Below are 24,758 nucleotides of genomic sequence, written 5' to 3'. Positions count from 1 at the left end.
AGTGCCCAGGCCCTGAGTTCAAGCCCCAGGACCGGCAAGTGTGCACATAAACACACACACCGAAAAACAAGTATAGTGAAGCAAGTGGCTACCCAGGGGAAAAAAAGCCAAATTATATATATATATATATATATATACACACACACACACACACACACACACACACACACACACACACACACATTTAGTTTAAAAATCCTAAATAGTAACACCTGGACTTTAAGCACAAGCTACATACTTCTAAGTAAAAAAATGACCTCTAAATGGCACTACCCTAATTGGTTTCACAAGCCTGTGATAAATGTCTTGCTTGTGAGGCACTTTGAAAGGTTGTAGAAAGTGCTGGCAGTGCGGAGTACTTTGCTTAAAAAACAGTAAGAGTGGTAGAGGGGATGAGATAGTTTGGAATATATTGTAAACATGTGTAGAACTGAAAGGATGAAATCTCCCCTGTAAAACTAACGTAAGCTAACTAAAAACAGCAAAATGGGCATTAAGGTGTGAAAAATAATCTAAGCACTGCAATAGTGTAAACTTAAATAAGGAACACCTGCTTTCTCTCAGTTTCATTTCCTAACAGCCATGTAGCGGCCTAGGCTGTCCACTGCTTTAAAAATCAACTTGGTCCAAGACAAAATGGTGACAATTTATAGGACTGTGGATGGCTAGGTCAACTTAGGAGTCAGGGTAGCCTGCTTCACACCCCCAGCTACGAGAAAAGTAACAAAAAATAATCTTAACACCTATTCTCTAACAGAGTCATAGGCATTGCATAATCAGCACTTAGGCTTTTGTAACTTGCACAGCTTTATTTAATGTGTTAAAAAGCACTGTTGAAAAGGCAGATTGTCTTTACAAGGTGCAACAGGAATGTTTTAGGATTTTACAATCTGCTTCTTCTCATTTGTGAGCTTGTCTCCAAGCCTATAATAATTTTATTTTGTATCAGATCCAACCAAACTAATATAAACTGGAATAATAGTTGTGTGGCTTTACCATTTACTAACAAACTTCTATGCATATGGGGGAGGGGTGTGTGTTTTGCTGCCACACAGCTAATCCTCCAGACACCAGAGCTGGAATGTAATGTCTCTAAAACAAAGGCGACCTCTCTCTGCCCTCCCAGAACGAACACTCCGTGGCACATAGGGCAGGTTTTTCTCCTTCAATGTTGGATACTACACCTAACTTTTCCTCTTTTTCACATACTACTCAGTACCTGTACTGATTTCTGACCTGTATGTCTCTCCAAGGGAGGGGGGGGGGGAGGGGGACCACCAAAACTCAAAAGGGCCTGGCACGTTCCTCCGTGGCTGGATACTCGACTCAGATCACCCACCTTCCCTCCTTCCCGGCCTGACTCTGAGGTGCTGGCCAGGCACTTGAGCACTCAGCTTTTCATAACCTGGAGCTGGGGGTGCCACCAATTGCCTCCCACTTCAGGGGCAGAAAATAGGATCCCAGCAGCAAACACCTACTGCAAATTACAGTCCGGGCTCAGTAGAAAGCAGGTCTTCAACAGGCAGCTGGGTGAAGCCGGGGCGCACCCTGGGGCTCCCCAGCCTCCCCCCCACGCCCTGTCTGGGCTCCAGCTCACGTAAACTTGGGAGCTCGGGAGGCGGTACAACCAACTGTGAATTCTCTTTTTCCAACCCAAAAGTTTGCTCCCTTCACCTCCGGCCTATAAAAGACCACGCCAGCGTACGGTGCGGGACGCGGGGAGCCGCAGGCGCCGCCTCCCGGGACGAAGACACGCTCGTCCCCCTGGGCAGAGGCGACGCAGGCAGCACCAGGCCGCGGCCGGGCCCTCGCCCGAGGCCCCTCGCCGGGCCCCGCGCCCCCGGGCGGTCGCGGCTCGTACCCAGGGCGAAGACAGCTCGCCACTCGCGTCGTCTGTGTCCCGGCCAGCCGCCGCCTCCTGCGGCTCCTCAGGCCTCCAGTCGCCCCTGCTCAGGCCCAGCGCGTCTGCCTCCCGTCAGGAGTCTCACCACTCGCAACGGCAGCGGAGGGAGAGCGCGGCGGACACCCCAGCTCCGACGACGTCTCGGCCCGGACTGCGCCCGCCACTTCCTGGTCTGGCTACTAATCACTTACTCCCAGCAGCCAACGCGACGGCCAGCACCGCCCCGAGCGTCCTTGCGTCACGGCGCACCTTCCTAGAAGCATCCTGAACGGAGAAAAGGAGGCGTCCTGGGCGTCCTCGGTCTCCATGGCAACAAGAGGGCGTGGGGGAGGACCAGCAAAGAACCTGCTTCAAGTGGGAGATGCTAACGCAGATTGAAAACAGTTTTCTTTTTCTCTTTTTTTTTTCTGCCACTCCTGGGGCTTGAACCCTAGGCTGGGGCACTGTCTCTGAGCTTCTTTTGCTCAGTGCTAACAACTCTACCTCTTGAGACACAGCACCACTTATGGCTTTTTCTGTTTATGTTGGTACTGAGGAATCGAACCCAGGTCTTCATGCATGCTAGACAAGCACTCTACCACTGAGCCACATTCCCAGCCCAGTTTTTTTGTTTTGTTTGTGGTTTTGTTGTTGTTGTATTTGTTGGGTTTGGGGTTTTTTTTGTTTTGTTTGTGGTTTTGTTTTGGGTTTTTTTGTGGTTTTGTTGCTGTATTTGTTGGGTTTGTTTTGTTTTGGTCTGTTGTGGGGCTTGAACTCAGGTCCTGGGCTCTGTGCCTGAGCTTTTTCCTTCAAAGCTAGTGCTCTACCAGTTTGAGCCACAGCTCCACTTCCAACAGTTTGCTTAAATAGAAATTCAAAAGTTTGCAGGGAGCTTGTGGCTTACATCCTAGCTACTCAAGAGGCTGAGATCTGAGGACCTCTGTTGGAAGCCAACCTGGGCAGGAAAGTCCATGAGACTCTTACCTCCAATTAACCACTCAAAAACTGGAAGTGGAGCTGTGGCTCAAAGTGGTAGAGTGCTAGCCTGGAGCAAAAAAGCTCAGAGACAGTGCCCAGGCCACAAGTTCAAGGCCCTCTGCTTACAAAAAATAAAGGGCAGGGGGAGGGAGGAAAATCTTGTCATTCATGCCTGTAATACTAGGCACTAAGGAGGCTGAGAGGTGAAGACTGCAGAGTTCAAAGCCAGATCAGGGAAGGAAAGTTTGTGAAACTATTTTTCAATTGCCCCCTTCCCCTACCCCCAAAAAAAGCTGGAAGTGGAGTGATGGCTCAAGTGTTAGAGCACTAGCCTTGAACAAATAAGTTCAGGGACAGCATCCAGGCCTTGAGTTCAAGTCCCAGGACCCACACAAAATATAAAAATAAAAAGGAGAATTGGCCAAGCTCCAGTGCCTCATGCCTGTTCCTAGCTACTCAGGAAGTTCAGATGTGAGGACGGGGGTTCAAAGCCAGCACACACAAGAAAGTTCATGATACTCTTATCTCCAATTAGCCACCAGAAAACTGAAAGTGGGGCTGTGACTCAAAGTGATAGAGCAATAGCCTTTAGCATGTTAGAAATACACAGTGACTCTCTGGTGTCAAATGGATACAGGCGATTTCATCAAGGCAATTTACTTTTGCAGGAAAGTGTACAATATAGTTACTGTGCCCAGGGCACAGAACAGTTTGCGAGGTTGTTTTTTTTTAGTAAGTTTTTTTATTGTGAAAATACCGTACAGAGGGGTTACAATTACGTGAGCAAGGTAATGAGTACAATTCTTATTAAGCATTGTTTCCTCTTCCTTTGTTTTTCCCCTACCATCTCTTGCCTCTCATCTCCACGACTACACTGCCCCCTACCCCCCACCAAAGTTGTAAAGTTCGTTTTTCGATAGCATCTTGTACATCTCATTGTTGCAATGGGTGCACCTGTATCCCTATTTAAACTATTTGTATTTTCCCTTCCCCTCCACAAATTATACCAACATCAAATACAGTGAAAACAGAGGTTATACCATGGGGGAGGGACATACAAAGCAACAAAAAAAATCACCTTATAACTACATTAGAAACATTAGCAAGAAAGAAAATAAAAACACTTGAGTCCTTATCTTGAGGTTCATTTCACCTAACATCAACTTATCTGACCTTTTCTGCATTTCTCAGAGATATATTACTTATTGCAAATAAGGGAAACCATGGGACCTATGTTTCTTTGGGCCTGGATTACTTCATTTAATTTTTTCCAAGTCTTTCCATCTCCTAACAAATGGGGCAATGTCATTCTTTCTGATGGAGGCATAGAATTCCATTGTGTATATCTACAACATTTTCTTGATCCATTCATCTACTGAGGGGCATCTGGGTTGGTTCCTTATCTTAGCTATGGTAAATAATGCTGCAATAAACATAGTCGTGCTGGTAGCTTTAGTGTGGTCTTGTTTGTGAACATTTGGGTAAATGTACAAAAGTGGGATTGCTGGGTCATAGGGAGCTCTATGTAGAGTCTTGAGGAACCTCCATACTACTTTCCAAAGTGGTTGAACAAGTTTACACTCCCACCAACAATGGAGTAAGGTTCCCTTCTGTCCACTTTGCAAGGTTTTTATCCCAGTTTAAACCCACCCTCCTCCTTGTCAAGGAGTTAGGCTCACATTCTAAGTATAATTGATTACCAAAGCTAGAAAGGGGACTATTTAATTTTTTTCACAGGTTTACATTTTATTCCCATCACAGCTGGCTGGGAGCAGGGCTGGCAACAGAGTAGCTGGTGGATAAATAGCTGGAGGAGGTTGAGTAGGCCAATGGAAAGCTCCCACTCAACGTGGGATCTTATTCTTTTTAATCCATTGATAAAGATTACTCTCTCTATCAAGCAGCACCCTTGGTAGCGGCAGTTTCTTTTAACTCCTTTGATAAAGGCTATGTCCCTAACTTGGCTAACCACCACACCTGGTTGTTGTTAGCACGCAGTGAGCCTATGTGACTCCACCCTGATTAAACATCCATCTTGTTTACAAGTTTAGGAAAAATGTGGATTGCAAGTCTCCGATAACAGAGCCAGGTGGACACATCAGTAACAAACACATATGTAACAGCCCCCCACCAATGAATGCAAACCCCACCTTCTTCCCTCCCCCCCCACAAACTGGCATGCCAAAACTAACCAAAGTGGTAGGTTAGTTTAAACAACTGCTTAGGGATAAGTTGTAAACTCACTGGTCACCTGCGTGTGGCCCAACATAACTGCAATTTTGTGTGAGTGTTGCAATGCTATTGGCCACCTGCGTGTGGCCAGCCTAACCTGCATGGCCTGTTCCTATAAAAATTAGCCTGTGCAGCTGGGCAGGGTTCGCTCTCTGCTGAGGCGCCCTGAGCGGTCAGTCTGTTTCTAGATGCTTGGTGTGAAATATAGCTTTGTCTGACTTTCATTTTGTTTCAGTCTCGTTCCTTTGATCACGGACCCCAATATTGGGGGGGGCATCCCGATATCTTGTGGGCTCGTCAGGGATCAAACGATGAGGACTGAGCCAGCATCAGAATTTCTGAGAAAAACCTCTGGAGGTAAGAGGGGTTTCGAATCCCCTGTACTGTTTCTGGGTTTGCGGAGCTCTGGGGGTGGGGGGCCCCACCGGGGAGAAACTGGATGCAGTATTGTTCCCCAGGGCCAGAGTGGATGTGGAGATGTCCTATCCCTCCATCTGCAGATCGCCAGGAAGAGGTTCGAGTCCCCCCGAGGCAATCAAGGGACCAGCAGGTTACATTTCTCAGTTGGGATTACATCTTAGTTGTTCCTGGGCTTAATTTCCTGCCAAAGAGAAGGAGACACTGTGTCTGTCTTTGTCTTGTCTTTGTGGTGTCTGCTGTGTTGTTTGTCATGTTTTAGGAAATGAGGCAGAAAGGTAGTAAGGAATCTGTGATACCCCTAGACCTTGCCTTAAGATCTTAGCCTCAGGCCTTGGCCTACAGAGTCTGAGCATGGGGGAGAAGCTGCCAGTCTGAGGGGACAGCCACTACAGACCTATTTCCCTTGCCCCAAGATGACTGGGAATTCTCTGCCTTAGAAGGCCGCTGGGTCAACGTTTGCAGGAGAGAGGGTTCGAGTCCCCTGTTAAAATGGATCTGAGTCAAATCCCACCTGTAAATGATGGTGAGATGTTGCCCCATTCACTGAGACCTGATTTTGTCTTTGTGGCCAGTTGTCTGTCTTGTTTATTTTGATGTGTTTTCTGTTCTGTTTTCTGCAGTACGGAAGTTCTGGGTGAGAGTGGCAGGCTCACTCAGCAGACTCTGGATTTAGCTTGCTGAGTGAGAGCAGCACAGAGTTCTGGTAGGGATGAGCTGAGGGCCCATTAGGCCCCAACTTAGCCTTCAGTTGTTGTTTTGTTCTGTTTTAGAATTGGTACCAGTTTTAAATGTGGATCCTTGGTTTTTGTGTTTGTGTTTTTGTTATTTATTTGAACATCTCTGGGGAAGTATATTCCAGCCTCCGGCTGGGCCCTGTCACAGACCTGCTATGTCCCCCTCCCTGTGGGGCATGGAAGGTTGCTGGACCAGTTTGGTCCTCTGCAAGCCTCAGGATGTGGAAGCCGCCAGAGGGGAGGGTGTAGAAGGCTGTGTGCCTGGTTTAGACTTTTCAGCTGGTCCTGACAATGTAACATTTTTGTAAAGTGCTCTTGTCTAAAATTGGGTAAAAATCAGGCCAGTTTAGTTTGAGGTGGACCCTCCCCCCCACCCCAGCCTTCCTCCAACTGAAGGTATTCAAAAAGGCCAATTAGTAAAATACCTGGCTAACCAAGCAAGCTCTGGGGGAAAAAAGATGGCCTAGAAAAAGTGCTTTGTTAAAGTCTTGTCTTAAATTTTTGTCATCTGCAAGAGTAAGATTGGCAAAAAAAATCTCGCCACTGAATTTTAGAAAATGTACGTACAACTGACTTTCATTTTTGCACGCTTTAAGATCTGTGAGTGTGTGAACATGTTCAAGATAAAAATTGTCAGCATGCTGTAACAATTGGGTAAGTTTAAAATTCAAACGGTTATGAAGGTTGGACGTTATCAAAAAATTTTAAAGAATTTTCACATTGTTTTAAATCGCTTTTTAAGGATTCTTTAACTTGAAAATTAAAAAATCGAGTATCTTAAAATCTGGTATTTTAGAATGCATAAGGCTGTTTACACTATACTCATCATCCGACTTAACAAAAAGGCATTGGCTGTTTGGGATTTAGTTCCCTTGGCTAAAATTTGGGGATAAATATTAGAAACTTAAATGTAAAGGTTTGTTTAACACTGTCAAAGACTTTACCTGTTCTAAAACTACTGTGTATTTCATTCAAGGACCAAGGGAAAAGAAAAGGAAAAAACTTAGAAGCCAACAGAAGATCTATGTTTAGGGTTGAGGGGTGAACAGGCAGAAGTGCAGCTCAGCTGGTCATGCATGGTGAGACAGGCCTGGGGGGAGTCCACACCTGATGGAAGAGGGCAAGCTGGCACAAAGGCAGTTCATCTAACCCTAAAGAGTTGGATTGGGTGTGTACCCTTTCATAGGAGGGGCCAAGTGGCCCATCTTTGTCCTGTCTTTTCCTTGCAGATAGACACTTGAAACATAATAGTAAAAATGAGTGATGTGATGATCTGATTGATTGGTATTGTTAAAACTTTGAATGTATTCAAATTAAAAAGGCCTTAAAAAGAGAGTTAAAAAGTTTATTTCTATAATGTGATTTGCTCTTAATGATATTCTGCAATTGGATATTTTTTTAAGGCATAAAGAAAGGTGTTAAGTCTAGGGTCTTGGTACAGTGGTGGTGATTGTAATTCTTGCATTAAGGAAAAATTGTCATTTAAGTTCAAAAGTTTTAATGTGCATCTGTTTTAAAGCATGCAGCCAGGAGGCAATGAGTGACACCTAGCCTCAAGATTTTAAGGTATTTTTCAAAATGCAACTGAAAACTAAAGTATAAAATATTAAAACAAATTAATAAGAGGCTTAAAAAATTAGCAATGGATTTCTGGATATAAAGTTTAAAAGTAAAATTGTTCTTAACATTTGCCTCAAAGTGCAAAAAAAAAGGAAAAATTAGGACCACCAAAATAATTGCTTAATTGCTATTTCAGTTTGCTCTCATAGGTTTTTCTGTAACAGTTCCCAGCAGGCCCACAAAAAAGAGTGAGGATTCTTGCAAGTTTGTCAGATGTAACTTTGGCTCTTAATAAGTTTCAGGTAAGAGCATGCTTATAAGCTACTTCTATGTTGACCACCTTGTTGCTTTTAATTGTAGTAAAGTGGTCTTTTATAAGACTCATTGATCTGCAAACTGGTTTGAAGCCAGCCGGGGCAGAAAAAGGTCCCCGTGAGACTGTCACCTCTAATCAGCCAGCAGAGTGCTAAAAGAGGAAGCAGAGTTGCTTTGGGACCCAAAGTGGCAGAGTGCTAGCCTAGAGCTGAGAGCTGAGGGACAGCACTCATGCCCCGAGTTCAAGTCCAGTGACCTACCAAGGGAAATGCCAATGAGGCATTTATCCCAGTGTGGAGAAGACACTCCTGGGACAAAAGCAGTGGTGGAGCATCCAGAGGCAGTAAGCCACTGCTTGGATGGCAGAAATAATGTCCGATCCTAGAGTTGTTTGTGCATAGCCCTTCAAAAACTGGTCAGAGGGCTGGGAAGGTGGCTCAGTGGTAGAGTGCTTGCCTTGCAAGCCTGAGGCCCTGGGTTCGATTCCTCAGCACCTATAAGCAAAAAGAAAAAAGCCGGAAGTGGCGCTGTGGCTCAAGTGGTAGAGCGCTAGCCTTGAGCTGAAGAGCGGAGGGACAGCGCCCAGGCCCAGAGTTCAGGCCCCACGACTGGACCCAAAAAAAAAAAAAATGGTCAGAGCCAGGAGGTCATGGAAGATAGATTGTAAGTATGCCTAAAAGGGATAGGAACTTGCCAGTCCTCTGTGATAGTACTAAAAAGCTCAGGTTGTAAAATGTGGGAGATAATTTAAATCCCAACCCTTGTATGTGTCAAAAGCCCTAATTGGCAGTAACGTTTGAGCTGACACCAGCTACATAAAATTTATCTGTTCAGGAGAAAAGGTCTGTGCATTTGTCAAAAGTTAAAATATTGTTCTTAGCTGGGCGCTGGTGGCTCACGCCTGTAATCCTAGCTACTCAGGAGGCTGAGATCTGAGGATCACGGTTCAAAGCCAGCCTGGGCAGGAGAGACCGTGAGACTCTTATCTCCAATAAACCACCAGAAAACCAGAAGTGGCGCTGTAGCTCAAGTGGTAGAGCGCTCGCCTTGAGCTGAAGAGCTGAGGGACAGCGCCCAGGCCCAGAGTTCAAGCCCCACGGCCAACCAAAAAAAAAAAAAAAAAAATATATATATATATATATATATATATATTGTTCTTAATGACATCTAACCCTGGTAACCTCTTTGTAAAATAGGCTCAGGTTATAGGTTCCTGGCTAGGTAGGACCAATGCCCCTGACGTTACAGCAGAAGTTATAGAAGATGGACCTCTGCCCATCAACCCCCTTTTAAGATCAAGAGTCCAGAGTTAGTTTTGGAAAAGCAAGGCAAAATAGATAAAATATAATTTTTTAAAAAGGCATAAAGAATAGTGTTAACAGGTGTGCAAGTATGGAGACTGCATCTGTCAGAGATGGTTACAAGACCAAGCCTTCTGTGTCTGTTTACAAAAATATCTGGTTAGTAAAAAGTTGTTGTCTTGGTAAATTGTCCTGGGCTATTGTCTAAATGGTCTTAAAAACCAGTGGGGCCACAGCCTGCCAAGCCTATGCAGTGTATCATTAAGTAGTCTGTGTAGGAATTTGCAGCCTAGCACAAGGTGTGACAGTCCCTTTGAGCCATTGAGAGACCCTGCTGCTGCTACTGCTGTTCACCCTAATGGGTAAAGTTCAATGACAGCCTGACAATCACCTAGAGGAAATATACATCATCACCCAGACCACCTCCACCATGGATAAAGTAGACTGAACTCCTGCCTGATCCCATCACCTGAGACTGCTTCCTGGCGGAGAACTGCTTTGAGTCTGATAAAACTAAGATCTTGTGGGACATTCTTTTGGTGATACCCAGTGACCCACTCTACTTCCACAGTGGATATTGGGGGCAAGGACATCACTGGTTTGCCTTAGGTACTTCAGGGCATAGGGACTATAAATCCACTCTATAGTCTTAGCCTAGTTTGGCTCTGGTATGGTAATAACCTGCTTCCTCCTGGGTGTGTGTTAAAGAGCAGTAACCCCACTAGACTAGCCCCTGTGTGAGCTTAGGATACCATACACCTTACATCTCCTTAGATTTTTATCAATGGAGGTAATAAGAGCAATGAGCCTGCTCTTAGCCTTAAAATCTAGCAAGCTTCTCCACCCCAGTGGTGCCTTGAGGCTGTTCTGAGATAACTTGGTTCCACAAGCCAAAGGAAAAATTGGGCAGTTTCAAATTCGAACCACAAAGAAACTCAGGAAAAAAAGAGGGTAGTAAAGAAAGCCTTGGGAGAGGAATTGGGGGGAAAATGATCTCTGGATAAGAAAGGATTTGAAAAGTAAGGATTGTCTTAAAATGTTTGTATCAGACTGAAAAAGGAAAGAAGACAAACCCCAGAAAGTTTAAGTATGTAGCAAATGGTATGAGTATGTCTTAAAATTGGAGCAGTAAAAATGCTGGTCCTGCAGACTCAATATAGCCCCTACAACAAGAGGATATAGAATTGGCACAAGAGTCAAGGAATTGACTCATTTTCAAAGACAAGGGGGGGATGTTGGGACCCCATCTTACTGTTAGGATCTAGTGAGCCTAGTAACTCCACCTGGGTTAAACATCCATTTTGTTGTTTACAAGTTTAGGAAAAATGTGGATTGCAAGTCTCCGATAACAGAGCATAGAGGCCAGGTGGACACATCAGTAACAAACACATATGTAACAGCCCCCAACCAAGGAATGCAAACCCCACCTTCTTCCCCGCCCCCCCCCAAACCCATACACCCAAACAGAGCAAAGTGGTAGGTTAGTTTAAACAACTGCTTAGGGATAAGTTGTAAACTCACTGGTCACCTGCGTGTGGCCCAACATAACTGTGCAATCTTGTGTGAGTATTGCAATGCTATTGGCCACCTGCATGTGGCCAGCCTAAACTGCATGGCTTGTTCCTATAAAAGTTAGCCTATGTAGCTGGGTGGGGTTCACTCTCTGCCGAGGCGGCCCTGAGTGGTCAGTCTGTTTCTAGATGCTTGGTGCGAAATATAGTTTTGTCTGACTTTCATTTGGTTTCAGTCTCGTTCCTTTGATCATGGACCCCAATATTGTGGAGCCACCCCACTATGATAACTGCAATTTATTGTTCAACTCTTTTCTACCACAAGATTTACATTCCTCACATGGCTGCTGATCACAAAGAACACAGATAATAGTTACAATTGAAGTCAAAAAGCAAATAATGCTAGGAAATATCTATACCAAAAAAAATCAACACACAACACTGAGGCATTTTGGTTTGACAAAAAAAACACTGTGTAAAAGCAAAGGGACAGTCCCCAGGTTCAAGCCTCAGGACCAGCACACATGCACACACAAACAAAAAGAGAATTGGGGGCAAGAACTGGGGAAGATGTACATAAGTAAAAGTCCCAAGGCAAAGGTTGTGCTCAAAAATATACTCAGAAGTGGAGTCAGGTAGCCTGACAATCCGTGTGTCTGGACTGCTCAGGCAGAGGTAGTTACCAGGCAGGTGTAACCGATTACCACCTGGCTGGTCATTCAGCCTTTGGTGGATTCCAAGATGGCTGCAGCGTGACTGCAGAGAGGATGTCTAAGAACAAAGGATATAGTTACCAAATGGAAGAGGTGGGATTCCCAGCCTTTATCCTGCTCCCAGGTAATTTATGTAGACTTAACTAGTCAACGTTTCTTAGGGGAGAAAAGCGGTTTGAAAGTTGCTTCTTACTAAGTTCCTGACAGGTAACAACTGAGGCATGATAGATTAGGGAAAATAAGGCATGGTGAAGACCAGGAATGTAGAATAGCAAGGAATTTAGAAACAGTGTACTTAGAAACACTCCTTCATAGGCTGCAACATTAGCACAAGGAACAAGAAAAGGAGAGCAGCTTTCTCCATCTGACTTTGCCTGCTGACCCCAAACAATTAATGTGTTCTAAAAAACAGAGGAGCCGGGTGCCAGTGGCTCATGCCTGTAATCCTAGCTACTGAGGAGGCTCAGATCTGAGGATCAAGGTTCAAAGCCAGCCCAGCCAGGAAAGTCCTTGAAACCCTTATTTCCAATAAACCACCAGAAAACTGGAAGTGGCGCTATAGCTCAAGTGGTAGAGCGCTAGCCTTGAGCTGAAGAGCTGAGGGACAGTGCTCAGGCCCAGAGTTCAAGCCCCATGACTGACAAAAATAAAAATAAAAATAAAAAACAGAGGAAGGCTATCATAAAGAAGTCATATTCTGGAAAAACAAATACTTAAGAGAATGGCTCCTCCTGACACAAAGTGCCTATCCCCAAAGGATAAACATTTGTGACTGGCTACAGTCTTGATTTCAATAATAAATATCGGTTTTAAGGCAGAGTGCATTTCTTCCCTGAAGGGACTACCCAAACAAAATGGCCATATATTTAAAGTATGCAGACCTTGAGCCCAAGTGGTAAAAGTGTAACACCAAGGGATTAAAAACAAAGATGAATTACTTAGCTTTGCACAATCCTGCCTTAGTTCCCCTCATCTGTCCTGCCTCCCTTGTTACCTGTCAGGAACTTTGTAGGACTCACCTCCAATTAACTACTAGAAAACTGGAAGTGGCACTGTGGCTCAAAGTGGTAGAGCACTAACCTGGAGCACAAAAGCACTGGGACAATGCCCAGGCCCTAAATTCAAGCCCCAGGACCCATACCAAAAACAAAACAAAGCAAAACAATGTCATTTAGTGTAGGCCAACTTTTGTCCACGTGTGGGAGGCAACCCAAAAGCTGTATTCACTGGTCCCGTGACTTAACTAAATAAACGCTGGGCACCCAGCCCTACTCACACATACTTTTCATCTGTTTTCATTCCTTACTGCGGTCACTTTATAAGCACTTTTGGCTCCAGAAAAGACAGGATTCACAGATTGTATCTTGTGACAAAAGGCAAATTGCCCCTCAGACAGGCAATACCTTCTTCTTGTCATCTTGGAAGAGAACAACCAAAAGACACTATCTAGCTATCAGGTTTTCAAAGACAAAGACTGAGCTAACGTCAACCAGGCCGCACCTCTGACTTGGGACCATCTTAACTGAGCTAACATTTATCACCAGTTGCCCTCAATTATGCTTATTTAACCTGAGGCCAGTGTCTGTAACCTAAGAAGGCTGCCATGTCTTATGCTCTCTCTGTCCCTCATCATGTCTCTATTTGGCAAAAGGGAGTGAGTAGCCTGGCCTAAAGGGAACTCCTACACTTGGACCTAGAATCTAAAAACTGAATTTCACACTTTTGGAATCTTTTTTTTTTTTTTTTAAGTTCCTGGGCTGCAATTTATTTATATATTTTGTGGATCCTGGCGCTTGAACCCTGGGCCAGAGCGCAGTCCCAAAGCTTTTGCGCTCAAGGCTAGTAAGAGCTCTCTTATAGTTCAGCCCCACCTCCACTTCCAGATTTTGGTGGTTAATTTGAGGTAAGAGTCTCTCAAACTTTTCTGCCCAAGCTGGCTTCGAACTCCGATCATCAGAACTCAGCCTCCTGAGTAGCTAGGATTACAGGCATGAGCCACTGGCACCTGTCCTGAGCTGCAGTTTTAAACCCACAACCTTAATTTAGTGGGCCAATATCAATAAATTCAGCTTGATCCAAGAGTGTTTTATTCTACACTCTTTGTTGTTGTGGTTTGTTTTCTGGTACTGGAGCTTGAACTTGAGGCCTTGCGCTCTCATTTGGCTTTTTTGTTCACAGCTGGTGCTCTACCACTTGAATCATAACTCTACATCTGACATTTTAATTAGAGATAGAGGTTTTCAGGTTTATCTGCGAGGCTAGCTTCAACTGTGATCCTCAGATCTCAGCCTTCTGAGTAGCTAGGATGATAGATAACAGCCAACAGGCCCAACTACTTTTTTTCTTTGCTTTTTGTTTTGTTTCTGTTTTTTTGGTGGTGATTAAAAGTTTGCCCAAATCAGATAAACACAAATTGTGTATAACACATGAATAAAATCAAAACAACCATAGCAAAACAGAAGCAAAGACAAATTGACTTCCATAACACAAATTAAGAATTTAGTTTATCTCTTGATATGTCTGCATATGTTTACATATATTTTGCTCCTCCTTCAAGCTCTTCTAGCCTGTAGATGGCCATCTATAGATTTGACTCCCAAATGGGGATTCCAGTGGGATTACAGGTGTGAGCCCCAGCACCATCTCCCACACTATTAACACCTATCTCTACACTTAGTCTCTGGGTGGTTGTTTTTAGTATAAGTTAGAAAAGTGATGTTGTTTCTTTGGAGTGATATGTACCTCCTCAAAGGTCACATTTTACCCCTCAAAATGTGCCATGATTTACAGCTATTTGAGTATAATGAAGTAAAAGCACTGTTGGAATGTGTTCTAAATAGAATTATAATGTCTTAACAATGCATGTTTTTTCTTATATGTGGAAGCTAGATCTAAAATACAACTGGACATGGTAAGCTATCCAGGACTTTAGGCATTCACTCACAATCAGACTAAAGGACAACTAAAGGGGAGGAACCCAAAGGTATACTCCTCTCAACATTTAAAATACTATTTATCAAAACAAATTCCAGAAAATGGAAACATGTTTTTTGTTGTTGTTAGCAGTAGTGGTACTGTTTGTTTTTGCGTGTGTGTGTGTGTGTGTGTGTGTGTGTGTGTGTGTGTGTGTGTGTGTGTGTGTGTGTGTGTGTCTTTTGGGGAGGGATAACAGAAATGATCCACCCTGTCTGGCTTGTTCATTAAGATAGGGAATCTTGACCTTTTTGCTCAGGCTGCCTCAAACCATGACCCTTCTAATCTCCCCCTCCCCAGTAGCTGAGATTGCAGGCATATGCCACCACTTCTGGCTTGGTTTTCCTTTTCACCAGTCAACTGGGCAGATCCAAGTTCCTGTCAGGGCAGGCATAGAAACTTTCAGGCTATTTACATGACATTTGAAATGAGAATATCTCCAAGCTCATTCCTTTCTTTACTCGTTTTGCTTTATGTGATTAGAAGCAATTAAACAGTCTCTTTATATATACTCATTTGCCTTTTATAAGTATTTGGTGTCTTTGTTGGTGGTAATTTGCATATCATCATGACTCCTGACACCATAAATGATCAGTGCTCTATTTCCCATGGGAAGTGAGACATTGGGCAACAGAATCCAGAGTAGAGAACCAATCCAGAAACCTCAGAATCAATTCAAAAATTTCATCCTTAACATTCTTTTCTCTAGAGCCACCCCTCCCCCCCCACACACACACTGCCACCCTCGGCTCCAAAATTTGCACTAGATCAGAGTTCTCCAGAGAAATCTGCAATGGGATTGATGGATAGATGGATAGAAAGACAGATGGATAAAATAGATAAAGACAGAAAGATAAAAGGAGAGAGAGAGAGAGCTTTCCTTTAAGGAATGATTAGCATGATTCTATGGAAGGGAAAGTCTGGTATTAGCAGAGCAAGCTGGAGGCTGGAAATGCTCGTAAGGGCAGGCTTGAGTCTGAATGTGCTCTAGGGACAAAACTTTTTCCACTTGGAGGAACCTGTCTTTTCATTTTTCTTCTTTTTGCCAGTCCTGGGGCTTGAACCCATGGTCTGGGCTCTGTCCTTGAGCTTTTTTTTCCCCCCTCAAGGCTAGTTCTGTACAACTTGAGCCACAGCTAAACTTCTGGCTTTTTAGTGGTTAATAGGACATTAGAGTCTCACAGAGTTTCCTGTCCTGATTGACTTTGAACCATGATCCTCAGATCTCAGCTTCCTGAACAGCTTCGATTGCAAGCATGAGCCCCAGACACTGAATATCAGTCTTTTAAGGGTTCAACAGATTGGGTAAGGACCATGCTCACTACCAAGGGTAATCTGTTTTAAATCTTAATTTGTTTTAAATGTTAATCAGGCCTAAATTACACCTTCACAGACATCTAAACTGGTACTTAAAGAACTGTGTATCACAGCTTAGCCAAATTGACATATAAGATTAAATACCAGAGGGCTGGGAATGTGGCTTCATGGTAAAGTTGCTTGCCTAATATTTATGAAGCCCTGGTTTGATTCTTCAGTACCACATATACAGAAAAAGCCAAAAAGTGGTGCTGTGGCTCAAGTGGTAGAGTGCTAGCCTTGAGCAAAAGAAGCTCAGAGACAGTGCCCAGACCCTGAGTTCAAGCCCCAGGTCTAACAACAACAACAAAAGTTCTAGCACCACAGTATGATTATCCAGAAATTCTTTTTTTTTTTTTGAATTCTGGGCCTGGGCGCTGTCCCTCAGCTCTTCAGCTCAAGGCGAGCGCTCTACCACTTGAGCTACAGTGCCACTTCCAGTTTTCTGGTGGTTTATTGGAGATAGGAGTCTCAGGTCTCTCCTGCTCGGGCTGGCTTTGAACCGCGATCCTCAGATCTCAGCCTCCTGAGTAGCTAGGATTACAGGCGTGAGCCACCAGCGCCCGGGATTATCCAGAAATTCTATATATTTCTTTTTTTCTTTTTGTCAGTCATGGGACTTGAACTCAAGGGCTGGACCCTGTCTCTGAGCTCTTTTGCTCAAGGCTAGTATTTATTCTGCTTTAAGCCACAGAGCCACTTTTGGTTTTTGAGTGGTTAATTACCAATAAGAGTCTCACAGGGACTTTCCTGCCCAGGCTGGTTTCCAACAGCACTCCTCAGATCTCAGCCTCCTGAGTAGCTAGGATTACAGGTGTGAGCCACTGGCACTGAGCCAAAAAATTTATGTTTTTTGTGCAGTCAAAGCAAACAATTTGTCCCTTATGGCTTCTATCTATGATGTCATGTTTAGAAAGACTTTTTAAGATCTAGTTTCTCATTTCCCAATTCAAATATTTAATTTTTTTGCAAGGAGCAGGACTGAAGCTTGAACTCAGGCCTTTATATTTGTTAAGCAAGTGATCTAACATGTGGGCCATATGTTTAGTCATTTTTACTGTGGTCATCTTGGAGGTAGGGTCTCAATGTTTGTTTTTGTTGTTGTTGGTTGTAGGGCTGGAACTCAGGGCCTGAGCACTGTTCCTGAGCTCTTTCACTCAAGGCTAGTGCTCTACCACTTGAGCCACAGCTCCACTTCTGGTTTCTTGGTGGTTAATTCAAGATAAGAGTCTCATGGACTTTTCTGCCTGGGCTGGCTTCAAACCATGATCCTCAAATTTCAGCCTCCTGAGTAGCCAGGATTACAGGCATGAGCCACCAGTGCCCTACTCTCAATGTTTTCTGTTTTTGTTTTTTGCTCAGGCCAGCCTGAATTCTCATATTTCTACCTTCCCATATAGCTGGGATGACTGGCATCTGTCTGTCAAGATGGTGTGCCAAGAACTTTTTGCCCAGGCTGGCCTTGATCCTTCAGCCTCCTGGTTTCTACTTTTCAAGTACCTAGGATTATCGGTGTGAGCTACTGATAGCTGGCTGGGATTCATTTTTATACAATATATGGTCTTTCTTTCTTAAAGAGCCACTAAATTTTGCATTCATTAAATTATTTTTTTCCCTCTAGTGATTTGACTGAATTTCTTTGTGAGGATACTAAGGCTTCAATTTAGGGCTTTGTATTCTTGGGCTTTTTCTACTCACAGCTAGTAAGTCCGCCTCCAGTTCCAGCTTTTTGCTGGTTAATTGGAGCTGAAAATCTTGTGGAAGCCAAGTGCCAATGGCTCATGCTTGGAATCCTAAGTACTCAAGGGGCTGAGATGTGAGAATAGTGATTCAAAGCTAGCCTGGGCAGAAAAGTCCATGAGACTTATCTCCAATTAATCACAGCTGGAGGACTGGGAAGGTGGCTCAGTGGTAGAGTACTTGCCTTGTATGCATGAGGCCCTGGGTTCAATTCCTCAGCACCACATAAGCACATAAGTTGTCATGTCGAAAAGGAGCTTTACAACGTTGGTGGGAGGGGTGGGAGGATTGGGTGGGGGGATGAGGAGGGAGGCTGGGAAGGGAGGTGAAGGGTAAACAAAGGAGGAGGCTGCAATGCTTGATAAGAAATGTACGCATTATCCTGCTCATGTAATTGTAACCCCTCTGTACAGTATGTTCACAAAAAAAAATAAAATAAAATGAAAAAAAAAAAAGAAAAGAAAAAGCTGGAAGTCAAGCTGTGGCTCAAGTGCACTAGTAGCTACGATTACAGGCAGGAGTCACCAGCACCAAGTTCAAAAATAGACTGGCCTTCCTTTCTTTCTTCCTTCCTATAATGGATTTTGTTAAAGTCCATATACTTACATGATGATTACAGGTTTTCATTCCAATAGCTATACACTAGATGGTGCTAGCTTACTAAAGGAATCTGCTTATAGATTGTCCAAGACCAAAATTAAACACAAGGTCAAGCAATCATTGTAAATACAAGAAAGTAACTCCTAATTTATTTTTCTTGTATGCTGGTCCTGGAGCTTGAACTCAGGATCTAGGAGTTATTCCCTATGCTATTTTGATCAAGTCTGGTTCTCTACCACTTGAGCCACAGTTTTCCTTCCCATTTTCTCAACAGCTAATCAGCGATTAAGGTCTCACAGAGTTTCCTGCCTGGACTGGTTTTAAACCTCAATCCTCAGATCTCAGCCTCCTGCATAGTTAGGCTTACAGCCATGAGCTACAAGGGCCCAGCTTAAATTTAATATTTTTTTTATTTTTTATTTATTTTTGGGTCCGGTCACGGGGCCTGAACTCTGGGTCTGGGCACTGTCCCTCAGCTCTTCAGCTCAAGGCTAGTGCTCTACCACTTGAGCCACAACGCCACTTCCGGCTTTTTTCCTTTTGCTTATATGGTGCTGGGAATGGAACCCAGGGCCTCATGCATGCAAGGCAAGCGCTCTACCACTGAGCCACCTTCCCAGCCCAAATTTAATATTTTTAAATGAATACTTTTTTTTTTTTTTTTGGTCGGCCATGGGGCCTAAACTCTGGCCCTGGGTGCTGTCCCTCAGCTCTTCAGCTGTAGGCTAGCACTCTAGTGCTCTACCACTTGAGCCTCAGCCCCATTTCCGGCTTTTTCTGCTTATGTGGTGTTGAGGAATCAAACCCAGGGCCTCATGCATGTAAGGCAAGCACTCTACCACTGAGCCACCTTCCTAGCCCTTTAAATGAATACATTTAAAGCCTGATAGGTTCCTTAGAAAAAATTTGGCATATAAAACTAAGAATGCTTATAAACTGGGCATAGTGGTATTCATCTTAATCCCAGAACTTTGAAAGCTAAGGCAGGAGAATCAGAGTTCAAGTCCGGCTCAGGCTACATAAACCCTGTCACATACACAAAGAAGCTGGGTACTGGTAGCTCATGCCTATAATACTCAAGAGACCGAGATCTGAGAATCTTAGTTTGAGGCCAGCCCACTTATACAAAACCAGGAGAATCTTTAATAAACCAGCAAAAAGCCAACAATGGAGTTGTGGGTAGAGCACCAGTGGTAGAACACAAGTGGTAGAGCTCCAGCCTTGAGCAAAAAAGCCAAGTGAGAGTGTGAAGCCCTGGTGCTGGAACAAGGCCATAACAGCAAAGAGAGTGCTTGTGAATTTTATTAAATATTCTGTGATTAAAATACATACTCAAGGATTCTCCCATCTCCTTTCTTTCTTAAAATTGTATTTAGTTAGTTAGTTAGCCAGTGCTGGGGCTTGAACTCAGAGCCTGGGCACTGCCCCTCAGCTTTTTCTGCTTTTCTACCTCTTGAACCATTGTGCCACTTCTGACTTTTCAGTGGTTAATTGGCAATAAGAGTCTTACAGACTTTCCTGCCCAAGCTTTTTTTGACCTGTGATTCTCAGATCTCAGCCTCCTGAATAGCTAGGATTACAGGCCAGTATTGATTCCACATTGTCTCTTGATAAGAAGATGGGAGAGGGGTTGGGAATGTGACTTAGTGGTAGAGTGCTTGCCTAGCATGCATAAAGCCCTGGGTCTGATTTTTCAGTATACACACACGTGCACACACCAAAGGTCCCAAGTGATGTGCAGAAACCTTGCCAGCAACCTATTCTGAGACAAAACTCAAAGGGAGGAAATAAAATATCACTGCCATTTCGATACCCAGAGTGTCAGGTTGTTCCTAAAGGCCTACTACAATAAGGAAGCTCACCTGTGCATACAACTGTCACCTGTCCCCTCAGATATGCACACACAGACAGCAAGAATTCACATTATGCATACTCCATTCTATGCCAAGATCTGATTCACAGAAGCAAGAGCCTATTTTCTTTCCTTCCTTCTTCCTTCCTTTCTTTCTTTCCCTTCTTTTCCTTTCTCTTTCATTCTCCTTATATCCTTCCCCCTCTCTCTCCCTCCTTCCCTCCCTTCCTTCCCCTCTTTTTTTTTTTTTTTTTTTTTTTTTTTGGTCATGGGGCCTGAACTCCTGGCCTGGGCGCTGTCCCTGAGCTCTTCAGCTGTAGACTAGCACTCTACCTCTTGAGCCTCAGCCCCACTTCCAGCTTTTTCTTCTTATGTGGTGCTGAGGAATTGAACCCAGGACCTCATGCATGTAAGGCAAGCACTCTACCACTGAGCCACCTTCCCAGCCACCTTCCCCTCTTTTTATTTCTGTTTTTCTTTTTCTTCTGTGCAAGTACTGGAGTTTGAACAGTGAGCAGGCTTTGAACCCACTCTGAGCTGGCATTCTACCACTGAGCCATGCCTCCAGTTCAGCATTTTGCTAGTTACTAGAGACAGCCTTAAGAACTTTTCTGCCCAGGCTGGCTTTGAACTATGATGTGTCTCGGCCTCCTATGTAGTTGGCATAACAGGTGTGAGCTACTGGCACCCTGATAGAATCTATTTGAAATAAGCATGTTCCCCTTTGCAGCATAAATGGTAGGGGTGGCATGTTGCTTGGATCACCCATGCAGGCTTATACTAGAGGACTAGAGAGCATTGCATCTTCTAGAAACAGGGATTAGGGAAATTAATCACTGCCTTTGGGGAAGAAGATTCGAAGGAACCCCAAGTTGGCCTGGAAAGGTCCTCTTGATAAGAAGATTATTATTACCTAGGTAGCAACATCTTTCTTTCTTCTGCAGTCAGTACTTTACAGAACAGCACAATGAAACCTACTAAAAATTACTTAAAAGGGGTGAGGTTACAAAAAAAAGAGTGATACAAGTGCATTTGATCAAAGTACATTGATAGACAATTGATTCTCTTCTATTTCCTGTGTTTCAGAGGATTCTGTCCCTCACAGCACTGCACATTGCCATACCTAGGTTTGAAACAAGTAGGCAAATCAGGTATTTTCCCACAACTGTGTCAAACAAAACATGAACAGGGACATCACCTTTTGTTGAACCATAAGATTCAGCATCCAAGGGAGTCTGAGTTCCCACAGCTGTGCTGTCTCAGATCCTATCCTTTCTCAAGTTCTTTTTTTTTTTTGGGGTCCGGTCGTGGGACCTGAACTCTGGGCCTGGGCGCTGTCCCTCAGCTCTTCAGCTCAAGGCTAGCGCTCTACCACTTGAGCCACAGCGCCACTTCCGGGTTTTTTCTTTTTGCTTATGTGGTGCTGAGGAATCGAACCCAGGGCCTCAGGCATGCAAGGCAAGCACTCTACCACTGAGCCACCTTCCCAGCCCCTCAAGTTCTTTATCCTTGGTCCTGAGAACTGTTCCTGAGTCTCCTTCCAGTAAATCCCTGGGTGACTTTACTGAACCACAGTTGTCATCTATTGCTTGCCATCAGAGAATGCTAGCTGAGACACTTTCTGAAAGCCACTTGGTTGCATAGAACACACAGCCTCATGACTCTTACAAAACAATGGTAAAATTGCCTGCACAGAAAGGGGGGGAGGAAGGGGGAACAAATGCAGTCATGCTATTCAGCACACACTACATGGAAAATGACATGTAACTTGTGGGCAGGGATGGGAGGGGGAAACTGGGAGAAAGTAAAGGGATGGGTGACATTGTCCAAACAAAGAAATATACTCATTACCTGACTTATGAAATGGTAACCCCACGGTATGACACCCTACTAATAACAATAAAATTATACTTTTAAAATATTGCTTGTGCATCACTGGGTGCTGGTAGCTTATACCTATCATCCTAGCTTCTCACGAGGCTGAGATCTGATGATGGCCTTTTGAAGCCAACCCTGGTAGCCTGAGAGTCTCATCTCCAATTACCAGGCAAAAAGCCAGGAGTGGGGGTATGGTTCAAGGTTTAAAGCACCACTTGAGCAGAAAACACAAGAGCACAAGACCAAGTTCAAGCCCCAGTTACCAGCATCATTTTTTTATTGGTCAGTTATAGGGCTTGAATTCAGGGGCTGAGCTCTATCCCTGGGCTTTTGGGCTCAAGATTAGCATTCTACCACCTTGAGCCACAGAGCCACTTCCAGTTTTCTGGTGTTTAAGTGAGATAAGTCAAGCTCAAACAGCAAAATATCACATTTTCACTTACATGCAGAATGAAGCTGGGAGCCGGTGGCTCATGCCTGTAATCCTAGCTACTCAGGAGGCTGAGCTCTAAAGATCACAGTTCAAAGCCAGCCTGGGCAGGAAAGTCTGTGAGACTCCTATCTCCAATAAACCACTCAGAAAACCAGAGGTGGTGCTGTGACTCAAGTGGTAGAGCACTAGCCTTGAGCTGAATAGCTGAGGGACTGCTCCTAGGCCCAGAGTTCAAGCCCATGACTGACAAAAAAGAAAAGAAAAGGCATAATTGTAAGAGGGGGGCATTGGGAGAGGAAGCAGTAGGAGAGGGAGAGGAATGGAGAAGGTGATGGGGTAAATATGATTGAAGTACACTATATGCATGAGAATAGCACAGTAAAACCTAATAAAACTGCTCAAAGGGGTAAGGAGGTAAAATAAAAAAGAGTAATACAACTGAATTTGAACAAAGTACATTATATGCATGTACAATTAATTTGTACTAATATTTTTTTAAACCCCATTGTAGCCTGGCACTGGTGGCTCACGCCTGTAATCCTAGCTACTCGGGAGGCTGAGATCTGAGGATCGCGGTTCAAAGCCAGCCCAAGCAGGAGAGACCGTGAGACTCCTATCTCCAATAAACCACCACAAAACCAGAAGTGGCGCTGTAGCTCAAGTGGGAGAGCGCTCGCCTTGAGCTGAAGAGCTGAGGGACAGCGCCCAGGCCCAGAGTTCAAGCCCCACGACCAACCAAAAAAAAAAGAAATATACTCATTATCTGACTTGTGGAACTATAGCCCCTCTGTAACATCACTTTTATAATAACAATATTCATAAACATATTCAATAATCCTATTGTCTGTGGGGTCACCATTTGTTCTTTGGGCCTGTGTTTAACTAACCTTATCCAGAGAAAGTCAATATGACTGATGACCCTCCACCTCCAACTATCAGCAATCAGAAGATGGCTGTGAATGTGTTCCCTAAGCAGCAGCATGTTATCACTATCATCTCATTACTTCATTAAAAACAATGAAAAAAAAATCCTAGCTACTCAGAAGACTGAGATCTGAGAATCATTGTTCAAAGCCAACCTCAGCAGACAAGTCCTCAAGACTCTTATCTCCAACTAACCAGCAAAAAGCTAAAAGTAGGGGCTGAGAAGGTGGTTCAGTGGTAGAGTGCTTGCCTTGCATGCATGAGGCCCTGGGTTCAATTCCTCAGCACCACATAAGCAGATAAAGCCAGAAGTGGCACTGTGGCTTATGTGGTAGGGTGCTAGCCTTGAGCTGAAGAGCTGAGGGACAGTGCCCAGGCCCAGAGTTCAAGCCCCACAACCTGCAAAAAAAAAAAAAAAAGCTAAAAGTAGAGGTGTGGCTCAAGTGATTAAAAAAGCTGAGTGTTCTGGGTGCTGGTGACTCTTGCCTGTAATCCTAGATATTCAGTCAGGAGGCTGAGATCTGAGGATCAAGGTTCAAAGTCAACCTGGGCAGAAAAGTCCATGAGACTCATATTTCCAGTTAACACCAGAAAACCAGAAATGGCCCTGTGGCTCAAAGTGTAGAGCAAAAAGAGCTCAGGGACAGCTCTCAGGACCCAAGTTCAAGCCTTACAACCACCACCACCACCACCAACAGAAGCTGAACAAGGATGAGGCCAGGAGTTCAAGTACCAATAATGATACACACACAAACACACACACACACACACACACACACACACATGGCACAGTGGTCTGTAATCATGGTTACTTGGGAGGTGATAGTAGGAGGATCACACTATGAGGCCAGCCTGGGAAAAAAATTCACAAGACTATCTCATTCAATAAAAGCTGGGTGCAGTAGCTATGTGAGAAGTATAAATAGAGGATCATGATTCCAGGGCAGGCTAGCCTGGCATAAGTGTGAGACTCTGTCTCAAAAAATAACTGAAATTAAAAGGTATAGGGTATGACTCAATCACAAAGCCCTGAGTCAACCCCAGTACTGTCAACACACCAAAAATCCTCATGTTTATTTCACCTTTACTACTTCAATTTGTATGTTTTATTTTTGGTGCTAGTACTGAAGCTTGAACTCAGGTCTCAGATTTGTTCCACTTGCTTGCTCTTTGCTATGCTCTGTCATTTGAACCATGCTTCCAGCTTGGCTTTTTGCTAGATAATTGGAGATGGAATCACATGGACTTGGCTGCTTGGGCTGGTTTCAAACTGTGATTTCCCCAGGTTTCAGTCTTCTGATTAGCTAGGATTACAGGCTTGAGCCATCAATTCCCAACCAGTATCTTTATATTGAA

At 44.1% G+C, this 24,758-nt stretch overlaps 1 protein-coding gene across 3 annotated transcripts in view; it reads right to left on the bottom strand.

Annotated features, from left to right (window-relative positions):
• The window catches only part of Gtf2e2 (general transcription factor IIE subunit 2), a 61,122-nt gene extending 37,601 nt beyond the window's left edge, over positions 1-23,521 (bottom strand). Inside the window, exons 1-3 of one of the 3 annotated variants that reach the window (XM_042699960.1) lie at positions 23,518-23,521; positions 20,756-20,765; positions 15,363-15,368 (exon numbers count right to left, since the gene is read on the bottom strand). The gene's annotated coding sequence lies outside the window, so the exon portion shown is untranslated. Of the gene's footprint in view, positions 1-1,861; positions 2,057-15,362; positions 15,369-20,755; positions 20,766-23,517 lie in introns of those variants that run through there. The other 2 variants (XM_042699969.1, XM_042699952.1) reach the window with 2 other exon arrangements.
• Between the last annotated feature and the right edge of the window lie 1,237 nt (positions 23,522-24,758).

This window comes from Dipodomys spectabilis, unplaced genomic scaffold (genome assembly GCF_019054845.1).
Source record: "Dipodomys spectabilis isolate Male_0828 unplaced genomic scaffold, ASM1905484v1 ptg000009l, whole genome shotgun sequence".
In the NCBI taxonomy this organism is placed as follows: domain Eukaryota; kingdom Metazoa; phylum Chordata; class Mammalia; order Rodentia; family Heteromyidae; genus Dipodomys; species Dipodomys spectabilis.
The sequence above is the reverse complement of the archived record's forward strand: the minus strand, read 5'-3'. Positions and strand labels throughout refer to the sequence as shown.